The following is a 20990-nucleotide window of genomic DNA, read 5'->3' on the forward strand; positions in this document are numbered from 1 at the left end:
ATGTTCTTGAACTGTATTTAAGTGGAATCAGTGATTACATTTTTCTATTGATTTAACCCTTTTATTCATTATTGTTTTTATGAGAGTCATTCATGTCATGCATAACTGTAGTTAATATTTGCATCCATAGTCCTATTCATAAGTAATACTGGCCTATGGTGTTCTTTTATCATATTATCTTATTTTATTTTATTTATTTTTATTTTTATAGAGGCATGTTTTTATTTATTTATTTATTTATTTAATCTGTTTGTTTGTTTTGTTCATACATGCACTGGGTACAGTCAGAAGCACAGGAGGGTGAGAGAATTCACCAGAGCCAGAGGGGGGAGCAGAGCAGGCAGAAGGACCAAAGTACACTGCTGAGGGGAGCAGCGGGCGGCAGGAGAGGTCTGTGCGCCATGTGGGACCCTCCTCTGGTGGCCGGGGAGCAGCCGGGGATCGAACCGGGATCGCAGAGGCCGCGGGCAGCTTCGCAACCCAGCACTCAACCGCTGTGCCACCGGGAGGCCCATATCATATTATCTTTATCATGTTTTGAAATCAAAGTTGTAGTTTCTTCTAAAATGATCTGGGAGTCTTTTGTCCTTTCTCTTACTTCTGGAAAAACTTCTAATAACACAAGAATCAATTGCTTCCCCAAAGTTTGGTAACTGAATCATAAGTTCATTTTGACTTTTTGTTTGTTCATTTTTATGCTTTTGTGAGAAGATAGAGGTCTTAACTAGCATTTCAATTTCTTTAACCTTTCTATTCAAGCTTTTCATTTCTTCTCATGTTAACTTTGAAATTTTATATATGTGATTTTAGAACTTTTTGCATTTAATCTAGATTTTCAAATTTATTACATGTGATTGTTTCAAATTTTCATTGTACTGTAAGCTCCCTCATGTCTTCAAAATTTAAAAAATATTTTGACTTTTTTTCTAGTAGTTCTCAAAATTCGATTAATTTGAGTTCCCCAGTCCATTAATATCAGTAATAGATGTTTAATTCTTTTTTTTTTAAGGATTTATTTATTCATGCATACAAGAACTGGGGTGTAGGCCAGAGGTGCAGTGGTGAGAGAATTCACCAGAGACAGAGTGGGGAGCAGAACAGGCAGATCTACTTAAATACACTGCTGAAGGGAGCAATGGGCAAGACAGGAGAGGTCTGCTGTGCCATGTGGGTGGCTCACTGGCTAGGGATCAGACTCTGGCTGCAGTGGCTGCGGATAGCTTCATAGTGCTGAGATTCAACCCCTTGCACCACCAGGGAGGCCCTTCTTTGAACTTTCAACAGAAATTAATTTTTTTTTAAAGATTTATTTATTTATTTATTTATTTATTTATTTATTTATTTATTTATTTATTTATATACGCACTGGGTACAGTCAGAAGGGCGGGAGGGTGAGAGAATTTACCAGAGCCAGAGCAGGGAGCAGAACAGGCAGATTGACAAAGCACTGCTGAGGGGAGCAACGGGCACGGCAGGAGAGGTCTGCGAGCATGTGGGACCCTCACCGGCGGCCGGGGATCGAACCGGCGCTGCAGAGGCTGTGGGCAGCTTCGCAAGCAACCCAGCACTCAACCACTGCACCACTGGGGAGGCCCTCAACAGAAATTCTTGAGGCCTGGGTTGTAGGTAGTTTCCTCCAGAGGAGATTTGCCTGTATTTCCACCAGGTGACAAGGGATACTGGTCATTTAAAGCAGTTACTTTATTTTTTTTTTTTTAATTTTAATTTTTTTTTTTTTAATTTTCTAGAGGCATGTCTTATTTATTTATTTATTATTTGTTTGTTTGTTTGGTTTATACATGCACTGGGTACAGTCAGAAGCGCGGGAGGGTGAGAGAATTCACCAGAGCCAGAGCGGGGAGCAGAGCAGGCAGAAGGACCAAAGGACACTGCTGAGGGGAGCAGCGGGCGGCAGGAGAGGTCTGCGCGCCATGTGGGACCCTCCTCCGGTGGCCGGGGAGCAGCCGGGGATTGAACCGGCTGCAGAGGTTGCAGGCAGCTTCGCAACCCAGCGCTCAACCGCTGCGCCACCGGGGAGGCCCTAAAGCAGTTACTTTAAATGAAATGATTGACTTGATGTGGTTTTGGTCTGTCCAAAAATGTGAATTCAAACTATACACCTGCAGAGGGGTTGGCCTATGACAATGAATTTTCAGGGGAGTAAATTTCCCTCCATTCAGCATGAATATTTAAAATAGGCAATATTTTGCTGTCTCAAGAAGGGAAGAGTATTCATTGAGGTCATCCTAATAATGATGGTATAGTTCTGTAGGGTCATGGCTTTTTTTTTTAAATTAATTTATTTATTTATATAAGCACTGGGTACAGTCAGAAGCACTAGGTACAGTCAGAAGTGCAGGAGGGTGAGAGAATTCACCAGAGCCAGAGCAGGGAACAGAACAGAATCTAACGAAATACACAGTATATACTGCTGAGGGGAGCAGCGGGCGCGGCAGGAGAGGTCTATCGCGCCATGTGGGACCCTTGTGGCCCGGGATAGAACCAGCACTGCAGAGGCTGCGGACAGCTTCGCAGCCCAGTGCTCAATGGCTGCGTCACCAGGGGAAGCCCTATAGGGTCATGGCTTTCTGAGGGGAAATCTGTTAGGGTTTTTTTGTTTGTTTGTTTGTGTTTTTGTCGAACGATCTTTTATTGAATCATTTTTCTTTATAGCTCTTAACTAGCTGTGTGCTGCACCACACCAATGTTCATGTCATGAGGGTGGTGACCATCGACACAGCAGCCCACAGGCTCAATGGTTGTGAGAGTTCTCCAGTTAAACATGGGTCCTCAGGAAATGTTGACAACCTCATCAACAGTTTTATTTCCTACAAATGGCCAACAATATGTGAAAAAATTTCAACATCACTCATCATCAGGGAAATGCAAATCAAAGCCACAATAAGATACCACCTCACTCCAGTGAGAAGAGGCCATGTTAGAAAAAATGGCAACAACATTCTGGTGAGAATGTGGAGAAAAAGGAACACTCTTGCTTACACTGCTGGTGGAAATGCCAGCTGGTCCAAACCCTATGGAAATCTGTGGAGGACATTCAAACTAATAAAAAGGGAGCTACCACTCCTAGGAATCTACCCAAAGGACACAAAAACATTAATTTGAAAGGAAACCTGCACGCTGCTGTTTATTGCACCACTATTTACAATAGGTAAGATATAGAAACAAACTAAATGCCCCCAAACAGATGACTGTATCAAAAAGATGTGGTATATACCCAATTGAATACTATTAAGCAATCAAAAAAGACAAACTCATGCCAGTTGCAGCAATATGGATGGAACTGGAAGGAATTATGCTCAGTGAAATAAGTCAGAAGGAAAAAGAAAAATATCGGATGGTTTCACTTATAGGAGGAATACAGGGGAACCAAACAAAGGGTCAGAGGAAAAAAAAGATGAAACTAGCAGACAAATTATAGATCTGAGACATACAGAGGGGAAGGGGAGGGAGGGGCTCGAAACAGGGGAGAGAAGAGCACAAGGGTCTATGGTGATGGTTCACCAGTTAGGTGGTGATGGGAGATTTATGGGGATTACACCTGAGGGGAGAAATCAAATATTGTACAAAAATGAACAATGATATAATAAACGTTTTAAAACAATGGTATTTCCACTGTGCTTAATGTCTTCCTGTTTCTTTCTGTGTCTTGGCAGTTCCCTGAGAGCATGGATGATGAGGGCAGAGGTAGAAGATACCACCTCAGTTGGCCTGAGCCAATTTTTCAGTCAAAACATCCTAAATAATCTTGGACTAGGATCAGTCTCTCAGCTGGGGTTCAGCATTGGTATGTGGATTCTGCAACCAGCTGTTTTTTACCCCCTGGGGTTGTGGGCAGGAGCAGAATGATCTGAGAACTGCTTGTTTGTGCTGTGGACAAGCTACTGTCCCAGTTCTGATTATAGGTGAATGAGGGGTATGAGTTTTTCAAGGTTTGCACACACTTTCCACAAAAGACTGTGTCCCCTGCGGAACCCCCTCAACTCCCAGTAGTTGCAGCACTGGGAGGAGGATGATTAGGAAAGAGCTGTAGCGCAGTGTATGTTCCCTTTCAAGTGAGCAGCCTTGCCCTGAGGTGCTTGCCTCTGTTGCTAAAATCAGATTTTTTTTTTAAATTGATTTCTTTTTTTATTTAAATTTTACTTTTATATTCCCCATACAATTACAACCCCCTTATTTTGACCCCAAGCCCTCCTTTCCCTGCCCCCCACCCCCCATAGTGTGTCTCTGGTTCATAGTTGTTTGTTGATTTTGATATTTTCTTTCTTATAGTTATTCTTTTTCCTGGTCCCTTATTTAAGTTTTCTAGATTCCTGCTATGAGTGAGACCATCCAGTATTTTTCTTTTTCTTTCTGGCTCATGCACAAAAACCAACTCAAAATGGATTAAAGAACTAGACATAAGACCTGAAATTGTTATAGAGCAACCCCGATATTAAACGGGTTCCTGGCTGTGGGTCCTCACCCGCGCGCTTTAAAAGGACTTATGAATACTCTACTACAGACACACACAAAAAGGTTAATAAAAGGTTTATTTACAAGAGGAAAGGAAATAAGGAAAATGTACAACTCAGGGAGAAAATAGGGAAATAAAGTCTTTAATGCGTCCTACCTGATCCGACCACCTGGAAACCCAAAGTCACTCTCAGAGCTGGCAGGACGCTGCGAGCTGGTGGAGAGCCCAAAATCGGGTCCCCCAAAGCCCACGCGTCTGCCTTTTCTATCCACCTGGCTGCTTAACCCCACCCTCAGGTCCCAGCCACCTTCCCTTTGGTGGTGATGGGATTTGGAGTTCCCAGTGTCTTTGGCTTTGACCTGGGGTGGGGGTGGAGTCCACAAAGCCTATATGGAAATAGCTTTGGGACATCCTTTTCCCCCTAACAAAATCATAAAATACATAGAAGAAAATATAGGCAGAACACTACATGATATGCACATCAAAGACATCTTTACAGACACATCACCCAAAGCAGTGATAGTGAAGGCAAAGATACAGCTGGGACTACATCAAATTAAAGAGCTTCTGCACAGCAAAAGAGACAATAACAAAAACAAAGAGAAACCCCACCGACTGGGAGAACATTTTTGCACACAACACTAATGATAAAGGACTGATCACAAAAATCTACAAAGAGCTGATGAGACTCAACAAAAACAAAGAAAATAATCCAGTCAAAAAATGGGCAGAAGAGCTAAAAAGAAACTTCTCTGAAGAGGAAATGTAAAATCAGATGTTTTAAGCTCAGGTTAATGGCAGTATGCAAAACATATAGTTGTTATCTTGGTTTTGGGGGCAGGAGAGGGTGAGGCAGGTGTTTTGCATAACACTACCGCCAATGCCAGTTGTAGAGACCTGCCTCGCATGTGTGGAGGCACAGGTGAGCAAATTTAGTCTTTCCCACCATTTGGGGTTCCAGCCAACAATCACCACTTTACAGACCCCACACTGAAAGTCCCCAAGACTGTCCACTGTCCTCAAACTCCCATGTTTAAGAGTGCAAGGTATTCCACACTCTTGCCCTGTGTGCCTAGTAACTATCCGGCAGCACAGCACCTGCCTTTTCAGGTAAGAGTCTATCTACTACTCTTGTATTCCACTGTAGGTCCCTTTTGCCTTACACCTGTAGTTCTCTGGAGGTAGAATGCTCTGTCCAGCACACCAACTCTTTGGACCCCTTTCTCCTGTGCACTTCCTGGGTTCACCTCCCCAGGGTAGGTGTGATTCCTTCAGTCAACAAAAGAAAGTTTCCATATTACATGCATCCTTCCCTCTTTGTGCTTGCCCTGGCAGATAATGCTCCGCACAACTAAATTTCGGTTTTCCCTGCCTTCTCTGCTATGTCATCCCTCTCTGTGTATGCAGTGGTCATCGGACCATTGTCTTTATTTACATATAATTTGGTTATAAATTTGTGGGGGAGGTGAACTCAGAGTCTTCACTCTACCACCTTATCGACCTCTTAATAAAACATTTTAGCCAGCAATTTTTCTTGCTTAAGTGGGAGTGTCTGTCTAGGTACCCGATCCATGGTTTTGTTCTGTATTTACATAATAAAAAGGATCATTTTTTCAATTACTTAATTAATTTTTAATCGAGGTAATATTGGGGTACCCCCATCAGGTATTATCCCCTTAGTGTACCCACCACCAACTCACAGATATTCCACCACCAAAAAGGATCATTTTATGTATGACTTTTTAACCTGATTTTTATTTTAATAATGTATACAAAACACTTATCTACTTAGTAAATTTGTATTTGCAATTTTAGTTCATTCATTCCACAAATATTCCCTGAAGCCCTAATATATATGAGACATTTTTGTTCCTGAGGATACGACAATAAGACATGCTGCTCCTACATGCACAGAACTTACATTCTAAGGAAGGTGAAATACTCTGGGAAAGGCACTTAATTAGACGAGGAAGTCAGGAAGGCTTCTCTGAAGAAGTGACATTTAAAATGAAACTAAAGGAGGAACAGAATTAGCCAGTTGATAAGTGAGTGGAAGAGCTTCCAGGCAGAAGGAAACAGTATGTATGAAGGCACCAAGACAAGAGGGAGCATGTTTAGGAAACAAGGCAAGAGAGGTGAAAGTCAAAATCAAAGGGAGAAATGTTGAGGCAGAACTGGAAACACAGGCTGGGACACCAGTCCTCACACTGTGGAAAGAGAGGTCTGGTGTCTCTTCCTCTTCTTGAAAGAGCACTAGTTCTATCAGATTAGGGGCTCTACCCTTAATCTTTATTACTTCTTTAAAGGCCCTGTCTCCAGCATAATTTACTGGAGATTTTTTTCATTCGACATAATTTTTTTTTTTTTTTTTTTACATTTTAAAAGGACAGGTTTATTAGGAAAAGGAGAAGGAAAAAAGAGGGCACCTGCATAATCACAGGTGGGTAGGAGAGCTGCTGCTGCTGCTTTGCAAAGGGAAAAGGTTTGTGAAAATACCTATAGAGTCATGGTGGGGTGGTGGGTGGGGCGGGAGAGCTGCTGTCAGCATAATAGTTTTACAATTCATCCGTGTTGTCGCATGTATCATGAGTTCATTCCTTTTTATTGATGAATAGAGTTTTGTTATATGGATATAAGATGGTTTGTTTAGCTTTTCCCACACTGAAAGATACTTAGGTTGTTTCCGGTTTGGGGCCGTCATTAATGACGCTATTAATAATTGCTTTGTATAAATCTTTGTGGACATGTTTTCACTTCTCTTGAGTAAATCTCTGGAAGTGGATTTGCTCATAGGTCATAAGGTTGGTGGACTTTTGTTTTGCTTTGTTTTCTGTCATAAAATTTTTACTTTTGCACTTTATCTTCCCATGCATCATCCTGATCAGAACATTCACTCATTATATTTACATAAATACTCTGCAATAATCATTCATATTAAATACATAAATATGAAAAACTATATATCAAGCTAATATGAAAATCAAAATGATATTATAGGTTTACTGCCCTCCCCTAAATGAAATATTTATTTTTCTTTTAAAGAAAAACCTTTTAAGGTTTCAAAGATTTTTACACAGAAGAATTCAAAACATGACAACATTTTTTGGATTTTGTTTTTTTTTTTTTTTAATACAGTAAGTTTTTTTTTTTTTTTTAAAGATTTATTTTTTTTTTATTTATTTATACAAGCACTGGGTACAGTCAGAAGCGCAGGAGGGTGAGAGAATTCACCAGAGCCAGAGCGGGGAGCAGAGCAGGCAGAAGGACCGAGGTACACTGCTGAGGGGAGCGGGCGGCAGGAGAGGTCTGCGTGCCATGTGGGACCCTCACACGGTGGCCGGGGATCGAACCGGCCCTGCAGAGGCCGGCGGGCAGCCTCGCAAGCCAGCGCTCAACCGCTGCGCCACCGGGGAGGCCCCATTTTTTGGATTTTGAATTTGGAATTTATCAATTTGTGTTTTAAAGGAACTGTTGACAAAGATTCACTGGAAATAATATGCACAAGCAGGAAAATACAATTAATACTACTGAAACACTACTAAAATTATTCCAGGACATTTGGTTAATTCCACATAATGATACCTCTTAGATGTTGTCATTGATATGAAAACTGACTGCTTATTACTTTTCTAACACAGAGAACAGGCGTATTGACAGAAATACATTGCTGAGGGGAGCCGTGGGTGAGACAGGAGAGGTCTGCTGCTCCATGTGGGTTGCTCCCTGGCGGGGGCTCTAACTCAAACTGCAGTGGCTGGCAATTGCTTGATAGCGCTGTGTCTTTAACCCTTGTACCACCAGGGGGGCCCCTATATCACATTTTCTTTATCTAACCATCAATAGGCAGAAAGATGCCACTTTCAAGTCTTTTTGACAATATATCCAAAGGGGGGATGACTAGATCATAATAGACCTTTTCCCACAGCATTTCATAACATATGTGAGAATTCATTGCTCCATATGTGTGGTCACTTTGTGTGTCGCCAGTCTTAGAACATCAACATTAAATGTCTAATAAAAGAAGCGTATCTATTAAAGTTGACTGAGAAGTAGTCAGCACAGAGAGAGGAGATAAATCAGATGATTTCCTAAAGAGGAAAAACCAGGTGATAGCTGGTGTTCACAGGGTGGCAAAGGAAGGACTGATCAAAATCTCATGTACTTTTGCTCTGCCTCCAATACATTTGTCACTCCATAATTAGAAAGAAAATTTTCAACAAGCAAATTTTATCATGTCCTTCTTTATCCTTTCAGACCTCACAATGCTCTTAAAATAGGGTTGCCAGATTTAGCAAATAAAAATGCAAGACAGCCAGTTAAATTTGAATTTTTTATAAATAACAGATAATTTTTTTGGTATAAGTATGTTCATTACAATATTTGTGACATATATAAGACTAAAGTATTATTACCTTAAAAACAAATTTCAGATGGGGCCTTCCGGTGGTAAAAGGGATTAAAATGCAACCTTTGAAGCTATCCTGGAGCCACTGCAGCACGAGTTTGATCTCTGGCCAGGGAGATTCCCACTCTTCTGACTCACCCACTGCTCCCCTCACTGGTGTACTTTGCTCAATCTGCCTGTTCTGTTCCCCACTCTGTCTCTGATGAATCCTCTCACCCCCTGCACTTCTGGCCTGTACCCCAGCTCCTACATGCATAAATAAATCTTTTTTTAAAAAAAACAAATTTCAGGTACATATTTGAAATTATTTGAAATATAAATTTAATTTGGCGTCCTGTTTTTTGTTTTTTTTTTTTAAACTGGCAAACCTCTTAAAATAAAATTCAAAATTCCCATTTTGCTTTTCAATGCCTACGTGCATACGTCTGGAGTATCTTCTTTGCTGGGTTCACTTAGAAACTCTCTACTATATCCAAACTGGCAGTCTGTTAGTTCCTTAAATAAATCATTCTTCGCCAACATTTGGTGTTGCTAGTTTTTTCTTATATGTGCCATTCTCACTGGTGTAAGATAGTATTTCATTGTATTTTTGATTTGTATTTCCCTGATTATAAGTGATGTTGAACATTTTTTCATATGCCTGTTGGCCATTTACATTTCCTCTTTGGAGAAGTTGCTTTTTAGCTCTCATTTTTTGACTGGGTTGTTTACTTTGTTTTTGTTGAGTCTTGTCAGCTCTTTGTAGATTTTTGTGATCAGTCCTTTATCATTAGTGTTTTGTGCAATATTTTTCTCCCAATCCTTGGGGTGTCTCTTTGTTTTGGTTACTGTCTCTTTTGCTGTACAGAAGCTCTTTAATTTGATATAGTCCCAGCTGTTTATCTTTGCCTTCACTATCACTGCTTGGGGTGATGTGTCTTTAAAGATGTTACTGAGGTATATACACAATGGAATATTACTCAGCAACCAAAAAAGAAAAACTCATGCAATTTGCAGCAACACGGATGGAGCTGGAAGGAATCATGCTCAGTGAAATAAGCCAGAAAGAAAAAGAAAAATACCAGATGGTCTCACTCATAGCAGGAATTTAGAAAACCTAAATAAGGGACCAGGAAAAAAAGATTAATTATAATAGAGTAAAAATCAAAATCAACAAGCAACTATAAACCAGAGACACACTGTGGGGGGGAGGGGCAGTGGAGAAGGGAGTAGGATCAAAACAAGGGTGGTGGGAATTGTTGGGGACTATAACCAAGATGAAAATGCATACATTGTGCAAAAATGGAAAATGATGTAAAAATATATATAAAATTAAAAATTTTTTTAAAATAAATCATTCTTCTCCCTACCTTTGTGCATTTGTATCTGCTAGTCTTTCTGTGTGAAATATTTTGTTTTCTCTCTGCCTAGCTAATTTCTCTCATCCTTCAGTTACAGTTTAAACGTCTCTTTCTTGAAGAAACCTGCTCTGTTCATCTTAGATTGGTTTCAGTTCTCACTGTTAAATATGCCATGCACTTTGGTCTTCAAACTTGTGATTATTTAATTATTTATAAATACTCTAACTTCCCTTGCTAAACTATAAACTCTTGAGGAGGGACTTTGCCTGTCCCTCTACTATGTGCCCACAGCAAAGACTGGCACAAAACATATCAACAAATATTTGTTGTGATTTTTTGTGCTAGAGAAGATATAAATTAATTTTGCTCTGTGACTTTTATGAGTTGACAACATTTGAGACCTGATTAGATGTTTTGGAAACAAGGTTACAGATCTTTGCAGAAAAGATTGTAAATGAACAATTCAGTTGTGGTAGCTGAAATATTTTTGCAAGAATTTTAAAAAGAATCCTTTCCCATCTAATTTTGATTGATCCAAATGAAATGCTTGATTAGGAGAATTCTTGTTAACAAAAGAAGTTCAAGAAAATATACAAAGCATTTGAATTTGTAGTCATTTTAAAGAGGGATTTACATGGAGCTTTTCCCCTAGAGAAATTTGTGCAATATTAATTTTTTTAATTTTAATTTTATTTTTATATTCTCCATACAATTGCAACCCCCTTATTTTGACCCCTTCCTTCCTTTCCCCGACCCCCACCCCCCATAGAGTGTCTCTGGTTCATAGTTGTTTGTTGATTTTGATTTCTACTTTCTTATAGTTATTCTTATTTAAGTTTTCTAGATTCCTGCTATGAGTGAGCCCATCGGTAATTTTCTTTTTCTTTCTGGCTTATTTCGCTGAGCATGATCCCTTCCAGCGCCATCCATGTGGCTGCAAATTGCATGTGTTTATCTTTTTTGAATGCTGAGTAATATTCCATGGTGTATATGTACCACATCTTCTTGATCCAGTCATCTATTTTTGGGCATTTGGGTTGTTTCCAAAGCTTAGCTATTGTAAATAGTGCTGCTATAAACTTAGGGGTGCCGGTGCTCTTTGGAATTGATGTTTCTGTGTCCTTTGGGTAAATGCCTAGGAGTGGAATTGCTGGATCATATGGAAGCTCTATGTTTAGTAGGTCCAGAAATCTCCACACAGCTCTCCATAGTGGTTGGACCAGTTTGTGCAATATTAATTTTTAATGTAGACACTAAACATTCTTGGCAGGATGAGCAAAAAATTCAAATCAAAACCTTGAGAGGAGTACTTATTCTTTTGGAATAATCAATGAACAAAGCTAATAGAAGGAAGTGTAATATAGGACAGACACCTTCACTTCAGTTTAGGCGGAATGAACACAGATGTACTCTAAAGCTTTGAGACTCTAATGACTATCATCCTAGAAATCAGGGTCCAAAAAAAGAAAAAAGTCCAGATAATCCATTAAACTGAATAAAGGGCAACTATATGAGAAATGAGAAAATGGATTATTTCTGCAATCCCTTGATTTCTTTCTGGATCCTTCCCTTTAAATGTTATACTATCTCAGAAGCTCACATAAGCCGAAATGGGAATTTACTAAAAGAACATTGAGTAGCTTACAGGAAGGGAATTGAGAGAATTTGGATAGCCAGAACCACACTAAGTCAGTCCTGAAATGACCTGGTAAAAGCACCACGATGATTGCAGTGGATGCTGGACTCCACCCAGGGATTGCTGCTATTGTCTCACCAGACGCTGGGTCTCGTAGGTCCAAGCGGAATGAATTCTGCTTATATGTAACTCATTTGATATTCAAAGTCCCATATAAGAGCCTACCAAACTTGGATCACTTTCCCTCACCCTAGTTTTGTTGTGAGGAGAGATAAAGCAGGATAGAAGCCAAATTTCTGGACTTTCTGGTCACTGTAAAAGAGAAGAAATTATTCTTCACCCACAAAAACTTCTAAGTGGAGAATTCCCAAACAGTGTAAAGATAGTACGGTAAGATCCTGGACAACCAAAAAATATATAGTTACTAAATATGTCCATCTTTCAGGAGGGATAGGTGGAGATACAAAAAAATCTTCTTGCCCTATCCAATAGTCTCTACTGCATCCTTCTACAAGGTAGGCAGTAGGTTGCTAAGTTACTGATCGCTTGATTTAAACATACCTACACAAACACACACACACACACACACACACACAAATTGATCTACTTACTTTTTTCTAAGTTTACTTTTCTATTGAGAAAAGGAAACTTTTGTTTCAGATTAAAGAAAATGGTCACAGGTTCATTAAACTGCAAACAACATTACCTAAACTCAGAGAATGAATTTGATAATAATAATGTATTTTGATAAGGAAACTATTATTGAGAGAAGACAAGTTCAGTCTGAGGAAAGCCATATCAGATCCTATTTAAAGAACCTCTTTCATAGCCTCTTGCTGAATAGGGAGAGCTATTTTGAGGCATTTTTCTCCTCTTTCTATTGATTACTGAATGAACCTTTGTGCTCCTTTTATTTTATCTGATATTTGTGAATCAAGAACATTAGGAAAATCTGTCTACCTTCAAACTCAGTGTCACATTTAGTTTTGTATAGTCATCTGTTTATATGACAGTTACTCATTATTACTTATAAATATTATGTCTGTACTGTTGTTGCTTTAGTTTACTAATTCCTTGGAAGTCAGGAATAAGTAATTAATCATGTTTAACACCAAATATTGTTCATTATATGTAAGTCTTTTAATGCTGTTTTTCAGCATATTAATAATACTTAACCTGGCTATGGAAAATAAAATCATTCTACATATGAGGCAGGGTTGACAAACCTCAGCTGGGGGAGACAAATCCAGTCAGTCATCTCTTTGTGTCTGTTTTTACAACTAAAGTTTTATTGAAACACAGTTATGTGCATTTGTTTACATATTATCTATAGCTGCCCTCTGCTATTATGACAGAAATGAATAGTTGTGACAAGCCATACAGCCTGCAGAAGTGAAAATAGTTACTATTTGGCAGTTTATCAAAAAAGCTTTCTGACCATTTATCTATAGCAGTGGTTCTCACCTCACATGACAAAATGGAATCACTTGTAAAATCAAAAAAAAGTAGAGTTTGCTGACCCCACACCAACACACCAAATTAGGATTTAGGGTCAGAACTGAAGCTACATAGTTTTGAAAAGCTTCCAGCTAAGCTGATAATCACCAGTCTCTAGGTAACACATAGGACCTAGTCTAATTTTAATAATTTCCATTCATTGAGCAAGCAATTTCAGGTAGGACTCAGAAAAATCATTCTATTAAGCTCTTCTGGAATTAAGTCTACAAGGACCTTGTTCCAGAAATACCAGAACTGACTCGAGCAACACCTACTTTGATTGCTTTTGATTGTTATCTTAAATCTAAGGCAAAACCTTAGGCTGCATTTTCAGATGCTGACCTGGGCCTGGCTTGGAACAGGGCTTTAAAGAGAAGTAAGTTCAGAAACTGTTGGTTTTCTTTTATTACTTTACCGTAATTGCTCGGGACATCTTCCTCTGTTTCTTGTGCATTTTCTTGAGATTTATTTTAATGAACACTTGACACTTGTAACAAAAGAGTGTTGATTTAGGGGAGGCGGGTGGGAATAAGTTAAGGAGACTGTATGTATAGGGAAAATGGATGGCAGAGAGGTTGGAGAAGATTCCATTGGACTACCACCCTTAACCACCTAAAGATCAGAAAATCCAAGTGACTCAGTTCTTTCTAGCACTCCCTATTTTGCTCAAGTGCCCCTGATGTCACTCCTTTCCCCTGTATAAATGATTTGCACTGTAGAGTTCTCAAGTTCCAGTTATACTTTAACCAGATTTTTAGATAATCGAAACCCTATTCTCACATTCCGTAAATTCCCAATCATTATCCTTTCTCATCCCCAACCTGAATCGATCGATAGCTAGTTGTATTTTGTCTCTGGATATACTTCTAATATTGCCACCTGTCAAAAGGCAGATTCTGTGGCATTAGAAAAAAGATTCCTACTATGTCTTCCTTTTAACTTTTGTAGGATTTTATATTTTCTAAGCAGTAATTAATAAGCTACTTTATATTCTGGTTAAATTGTTAATTTTCATTAAAGTCAGGACACACATTCTTTCATCTTTATATTTTTTCCTCTTTTTTTCCTTCCTTCTAACTCCCTCTTCCATAACATGGTGTTTATCTGTCTATAAATAAGCAGTGGGTACATAGGCGATCTATTAGTCTGCTTCATTGGTTGAAACAAGTAAATTGTAGCTAAGATCTTTTCTAGCCTTAAAATGACAAACAGTGTTTTAGGTTGACAATTATACATTCCAGAGCAATTTTTAACCATGTGATAACTTTCTTTTCTTTTTTTAAAGATTTATTTATTTATGCAAAAAAGAGCTGGGGTACAGACCAGAGATGTGGGGTGTGTGTGTGTGAGAGGATTCACCAGAGACAGAGTGGGTAACAGAACAGGCAGATCGGCTGAAATACACTGCTGAGGGGAGCAACTGGCGAGACAGGAGAGGTCTGCTATGCCATGTGGGTTGCTCCCTGGCTGGCTGGGAATTGAACTCGTGCTACAGAGGTGGTGGGGTGCTCCATAGTGTGGTTTTTAACCCCTTGCACCACAAGGGAGGCCCAACCATGTGGTAACTTTCAAAAAACTCACTTAGTATAAACTAAATAGCCTGGTTTCTTCTCAAAAACAAAACAAAACAAAACAAAACAAAAAAAACAAAGGAAAAACTGCACTATAGAAGCATATCAAAAAATACATTGAAAAAATTCACAAGGCATTACTCTAACTGATTTGTATGTGATGTAAAAAATAGCATTAAATTGTTAAGGATTGGGGCTTCCCTGGTAGCACAAGGGGTTAAGACACAACCCATGAAGCTGTCCGCAGCCACTGCAGCACGAGTTCGATCCCTGGCCAGGGAGCAACCCATATGGCACAGCAGACCTCTCCTGACTCTCCCACTGCTCCCCTCAGCAGTGTACTTCCATCAATCTGTGTGGAGGAATCTCAAAACACTAAAAGTAGATCTACCTTATGATCCAGTGATTCCATTACCAGGAATCAACCCAAAGGGCACAAAAACACTAATTCAAATGGAACCCTGCAAACCTATGTTTATTGCAGCACTATTTACGATAGCTAAGTTATGGGATGATCTAAATGCCCCCAAACAGATGAATGGGTCAAGAAGATGTGATATATATATACACACATATATACACACACACACAATGGAATACTACTCAATGATCATTTGCTGCAACATGGATGAAGCTAGAAAGGTTATATGCTAAGCAAAATAAGTCAGAAGGAAAAAGAAAACTATTAGTTTCATTTATAGGAGGAAGATAGGAAAACTGAACAAAGGGTCAGGAAAAAGAGCAAACTTGCAAGCTGAGGCAAACAGCAAGGGAAAGAGAGGGGTAAAAAAAGGGGAGGGAAGAGCACAAGGGACTATAGTAATGGATCAAGTGTGCTATGAAAACGCAATCACTAGGTCTTTTAGTTATAAAGTCTTTTAAAAAAGAAGCTGAAATCTGAGCAGGAGAACTATACCTGAAGGTAGAACAAATATGTAAGAAAAAATTTTAAAATAACAATTTCTTTAAAAGAGTTTAGAAGTTTAAATATACATAATTAAAATTTCAACATAATATCTTGTTTAATTTTACCCAAGTTGACTCTCAAACCCTGAAAAAGTTACTGGTACATAATTAATAGCAATGGCATAAAAATTTTAATCAGCAAAATCAGGGGAAAAAGAGGTTAATTCACCAGCTAAAATTCTTACAGAATTGTGAATTGGGGGGAAAAATACAGAATCTGTATTTTTTTTCCTTGCTGAATAACCATATTATTTTTCTTCTAAGTAGACTCAGTCTGAAAGGACAAAATATTCTATCTTACATTCTTTGCCTAACTGGGGAAGTCAAAGCATATAAATGACTTTTCATGGATTAGTTTGTATTGTAAACACTTAAGAGTTTTCTTCAAAGCTGCTCTTCTTTCTCTACCAAATGTTTCTGTTAATTATAACATTAAAATAAAAATCTGAGAAGCTCCTCCACTTTAAATATTTTTAATTTAAATATTGAGGAAAGAAAATAAATTTAACATTAAAAAAATCATATTATATAAAGTAGCCTTGAAGGGGCTTTACCAACTGAAGTATAACTATTAATAGTTCAAAGGACTTAGATTATCTAGGTTGCTTGTAATGGAAGTTGGGTTACTTGCTTCACCTAAACAGGGAAGTTGGCATGTTTGCCTAGCAACAGCCGCTAAAACCTTCTGTTGTGGAAGGTTCCCTAGGAGTGAGAAGGGAGGAGGAGGAAAGCAGGAGGAACAGATTAATCTGTTTTTCCTAGCAGGGGACTGAGGGAAAGGCTATCCAAGAGATAGTCTTTAGATTAGTACTTGCTAACCTAATTCCTCTGGGGTAGCAAGAAATTTACTCATTGTGTAGTATTTACTGGCCTGTAGGGGTTACAGATTTAGCCTATTCCAAAGGGTGTAAATTTAAACAAAAGAAAGACATTAATAGCTCTTTTAAAAAAGAAGCTGAAATCTGAGCAGCAGGAGATGCTCATAACTAAAAAGAACTCTTCCCTGCTCAGAGTTTAAGGTATGTGATATGTTTTACAGGTAATATAACACTATCTGTTAAAGTGGATGAATTTACCATGTTTACATTTACCAAGTTAAACACAGAAGCTTCTTTAAATATAATCCTTTTCTTGGTATAGGTAACAGTATGCAGTGAAGAAAGGCCAGGAAAGCATAAGCTACGCTGTTTTAATCAAGACTGAAGAAACAGAATATTGCAGAAGTGTATTCACTGGATGTTTATTTGAGGGCCATCTCTCTCCTCTATTCTAGAACATTTATTTTGAAATCAGGATTATGTATATGATTATATGACATGAAAAGAACCATTCCCTCCTTAGAAGCAAGGGTTTGGCTAAACTGAATTGTCTTGAAGGGGCCTCCCAAACTGGCATCTTTTCCCTAAGGGAGAAGAAACTTTCAATAGTCACAATGTTAGTTTTATCTCCAGGAGTTCTTGCATGGGTCATATTCTTCCCTCTCTTACCCCTCCTGCGCAGATAGCTCTCAGTGTTCACAGAGGCCTAGACAGAGGGTTTCAAGCAGTGAGGGTCCAGGCCTTTGGCCTCAGAGCAAGGGGTGGGGAGGGTATGAGTGTGTGTGGGGGGTGGGGAGAACGGGGTGGGGGGGCGGGGGGGGGAGTCTGAATTACTTTGGGACAGGGGTGACTAGGGCGAAGCTGGTGTGACCCAGCACCTGGACAAAGCAGAAGAACAAATTGAGGGGAAGGGGAGGCAGTAAGGGGGAGGGGGGTGCAATAAAAACAAAAGTAGAGAAATAATTGTTAAGGAAACCAAGGGGGTAGAGGTAGTGCAGGATTCCATGGAAACGCCTGAAATTTTCTCACTCACCCCCACCATCTGGCCACCTGCCCGAGGGGTGCAGAGGCGCTGTGGGGGTTGGGCCACGCGGATGGCTGGACCAGTTCTCCGGCTCAGGGCGTGGGTGAGCCCCGGGTCGAGGCCGAGAGCGTCGCCAGCCTCCCTCGGGCGTTGGTGGCGGGTGACTCAGAGCTCCCCTCTCCTCCCCTCCCGTCCCCGCCCCGCCCCGCCCCGCCCCGGAAGGAGGGGCCTCGCCCCCGTCTCCGCCCCAGTCTCCGGGGCGGGCCCAGCCTGAGGAAGAGGAAGGGGACGAGGACAACGAGCGACCGGGCGCGGCGGCCGCGGCGGAGGAGGAGGAAGAGGAGGCCGACCAACAAGATGGCCCCTGCTGCAGGAGCAGCCTCAGCAGCAGCAGGTGGGAGGCCGGAGGCGGCGCTGGCGGTGGTGGCGGCGGCCGTGGCCCGGCGGCCTGGGACAGAGTCAGCATCGACGGTGGCAGCAGCAGCAGCGGCGGCGGCGGCTGCCGCGCCGGTGGCGACGGCCGCGGGGACCCGGAGCTGAGAGGAGCTGCTGCTCGGACCAGCGCGGTGAGCGACCGGCGGCCGCGGCGTGCGGGGTCGGGCGGCGGCGGCCGGGCCTCTGTGGGAACAATAGGCCGCCGCGGCGGGGAAGGGGCTGTCTCCGCCCGCCCTGCGCTCCTCGGCGGCGGCGGCCGCCCCCCCACACCCCCACGGCCTCCCCGGCCCGGGCACCGCGGCGGCCCCGAGGCGCGTCAGCGGCCGGCGTCCTGTAGGCCTCAGGCTTCCGCGTGCGCCCGGAGGGCCGGGCCCGGAGGGGAGGCCGTGGGGCCGGGCGGACCCGCCCTGGACCTGACGAGGGCGGGCGGCGGAGGTGGTTTTGACCCCCTCCGGGTGGGGGCCCCCTAAGGCCCCCCAGGTCCGCCCAACTCGCGTGTTTCTGCGGGGCGCTCGGCCGGGAGGAGAGTGCGCACGGGAAACCCTTTTTTGGACCCCCCCTAGCCGGTGGGGGTGGGGAAGGTGACGGCGTTTGTAAACAGGCACCGCCTCTGCCTCCCGCAACCCCGGGGCTGCTCCCTGCCCTGACCCCCCCCCCCCCCCGGAGCGCTCGCCTCCTTGGCTCTTGGGGTTGAAGTTGTCTCTTTCTCCGGATCTCCTGGAGATGGTCTCCTTTCTTCTCGCTGGCCACAGGGAAATTGTGTATGTAGGTGTCTTTACAATTTTTTTTTTAAGTGCAAGAACAGCCAAAAAATACATACATGATGAAATATGATCAGTGAGGGATGGAGTGCTAAGGGATGTTCCTCTTGAAACATCTCTCGGGCGTCTGTTCTCGCCAAACATCAGGGATGCCCACATCCAGAGTGAGTGTGAAACAAGGGCTGTTTGGAAGCAGTCATGTAACTCTTGATATCCCAGAATAGTCCCTGATACTGGAAACAAAGCCACTTACTGACAACTCGAAGACAGATTGTAATGTTTGAATAGAACTTCTCTCCCAACGAGCCGTTTTGAATTATTAATAGGCCTCATAAGAAACATTAACTGACATAAAATGGACCACATGAAGTATTTTTGCAGACAGAAAATGAAGATAAAGTGGTTCATCTCCAGGCCAAAACTTACTGTATCGGATCTCATGTTGTAATTGAGCCTTTCCGTAATTTGCCCTATAATTATTCAACACCAGTCTTTTCCACCGAGTTAGAAATTTGATTTCTAAGGCATATTTTGTGAGATTGCTTTACTTCTTGGTAATTTTCGCACATTAGAAGCAACTGTAGTTTTGCTTTGAATGTTTAGGCTTATTAGGAGACCCTCTCTGTTGTATTTGCCCTATGCTAGTAGTGTGTCAGTTTCACAGTAGACTGTATATGTTCTAAAAGAATTTTTTCAAGGCATTTGCCACATCCTTTTCCCAGTGAGGGGGGAATGATTCAAGTTACTTTTGTTCCAGTTTTTACTTAGGTGTGTAGAAATTTATATTAAAATTGTTTGGATGCAGCCAAAATGATTGCTTTGCACTATTTGCATGGTCCATCTAGTATGTGTTTTTAAAAGGCACATTGGCTTGTGTAGAGAAAATACCAGTTAATGTCTTTCACCCATTTTTAGGATGCACTTTTAATGAGAATTGTTCATATCAATGGTAATTCTAAGCATTTTCAGATTTCATGAAGTTTAATGAACAGTGCTAGTTTTTAGTTCTATTGTTGACAGTAAGTAGACTGGCCATTGAATAAATGTGGAGGTTCAGTTTTGTTGATTAGAATTGAAGTATAGTGGATGAATATAAATAACGACTTTCATTTTATGCCTTACACAAATAATGTGGATGTTTTGAGTTTTTTAGTGGTGGGGAAGGAACAGCTTTCACACAGTTCCTGCTAAGGTGAATTTTCTTTAAAGTATTCACATCTGTGATTTTTTTCTTAAAGGTTTATTTATTTATGTATACAACAACTGGGGTACCCGCCAGAGGTGTGGGAGGTGAGAGGATTCACCAGAGACAGGGTGGGGAGCAGAACAGGCAGATCTGCTGAGATACACTGCTGAGGAGAGCAGTGGTGGAGACAGGAGGGGTCTGCTGTTCCATGTGGGTATCTCCCTGGCTGGGGATGGAACTCATGCTGCGATGGCCGAGAATAGCTTCATAGGTTGCATCTTAACCCCTTTCGCCTGCAGGGAGGACCAAATCTGTGATTTTTTTAATGTGGAGTTTGGTTAGAGCTGTACAAAATCTAAGTCTATATTGTAACAATGGTAAATTTATCTGTGGCCCAAAATCTGTTAGAACATTTGTATTAACATAGGAGTTTATAAATTATAAGTGGTTAGTGTGCTTTGTTATAGAAAAAGTCTTATGTGTTGTGGACTCATTTTCCTCATATTTAATATCATTTTCCTGAAAACAAACATTTTTTTAATATTTTATATAATTCTTACATCATTTTTCAACTTTGCACAAAGTATGCATTTTTATTATGGTTATATTCCCCATACAATTGCACCCCCCCCATTTTGACTCCAGTCCTTCCTGTCCCCCCACCCCCTCTGGTTTATAGTTGCTTGTTGATTTTCATTTTTACTTTGTATTGATTAGTCTTTTTCCTGGTCTGTTATTTAAGTTTTCTAAATTCCTGCTATGAGTGAGACCATCCGGTATTTTTCTTTTTCTTTCTGACTTATTTCGCTGAGCATGATCCCTTCTAGCTCCATCCATGTTGCTGCAAACTGCATGTGGAAAACAAACATTTTTAATG

The 20990-nt window shown here is 41.0% G+C and overlaps 1 protein-coding gene across 3 annotated transcripts in view; it reads left to right on the forward strand.

The window, feature by feature from the left end:
* The first annotated feature begins 18219 nt into the window (after positions 1-18219).
* The window catches only part of RC3H1 (ring finger and CCCH-type domains 1), a 72795-nt gene continuing 70024 nt past the window's right edge, over positions 18220-20990 (forward strand). For all 3 annotated transcript variants that reach the window (XM_037506440.2, XM_037506439.2, XM_037506441.2), the window contains exon 1: positions 18220-18297. The gene's annotated coding sequence lies outside the window, so the exon portion shown is untranslated. The remainder of the gene's footprint in view (positions 18298-20990) is intronic.

This window comes from Talpa occidentalis, unplaced genomic scaffold (genome assembly GCF_014898055.3).
Source record: "Talpa occidentalis isolate TD23 unplaced genomic scaffold, MPIMG_talOcc4v2.1 talOcc4.12, whole genome shotgun sequence".
Lineage (NCBI taxonomy): Eukaryota > Metazoa > Chordata > Mammalia > Eulipotyphla > Talpidae > Talpa > Talpa occidentalis.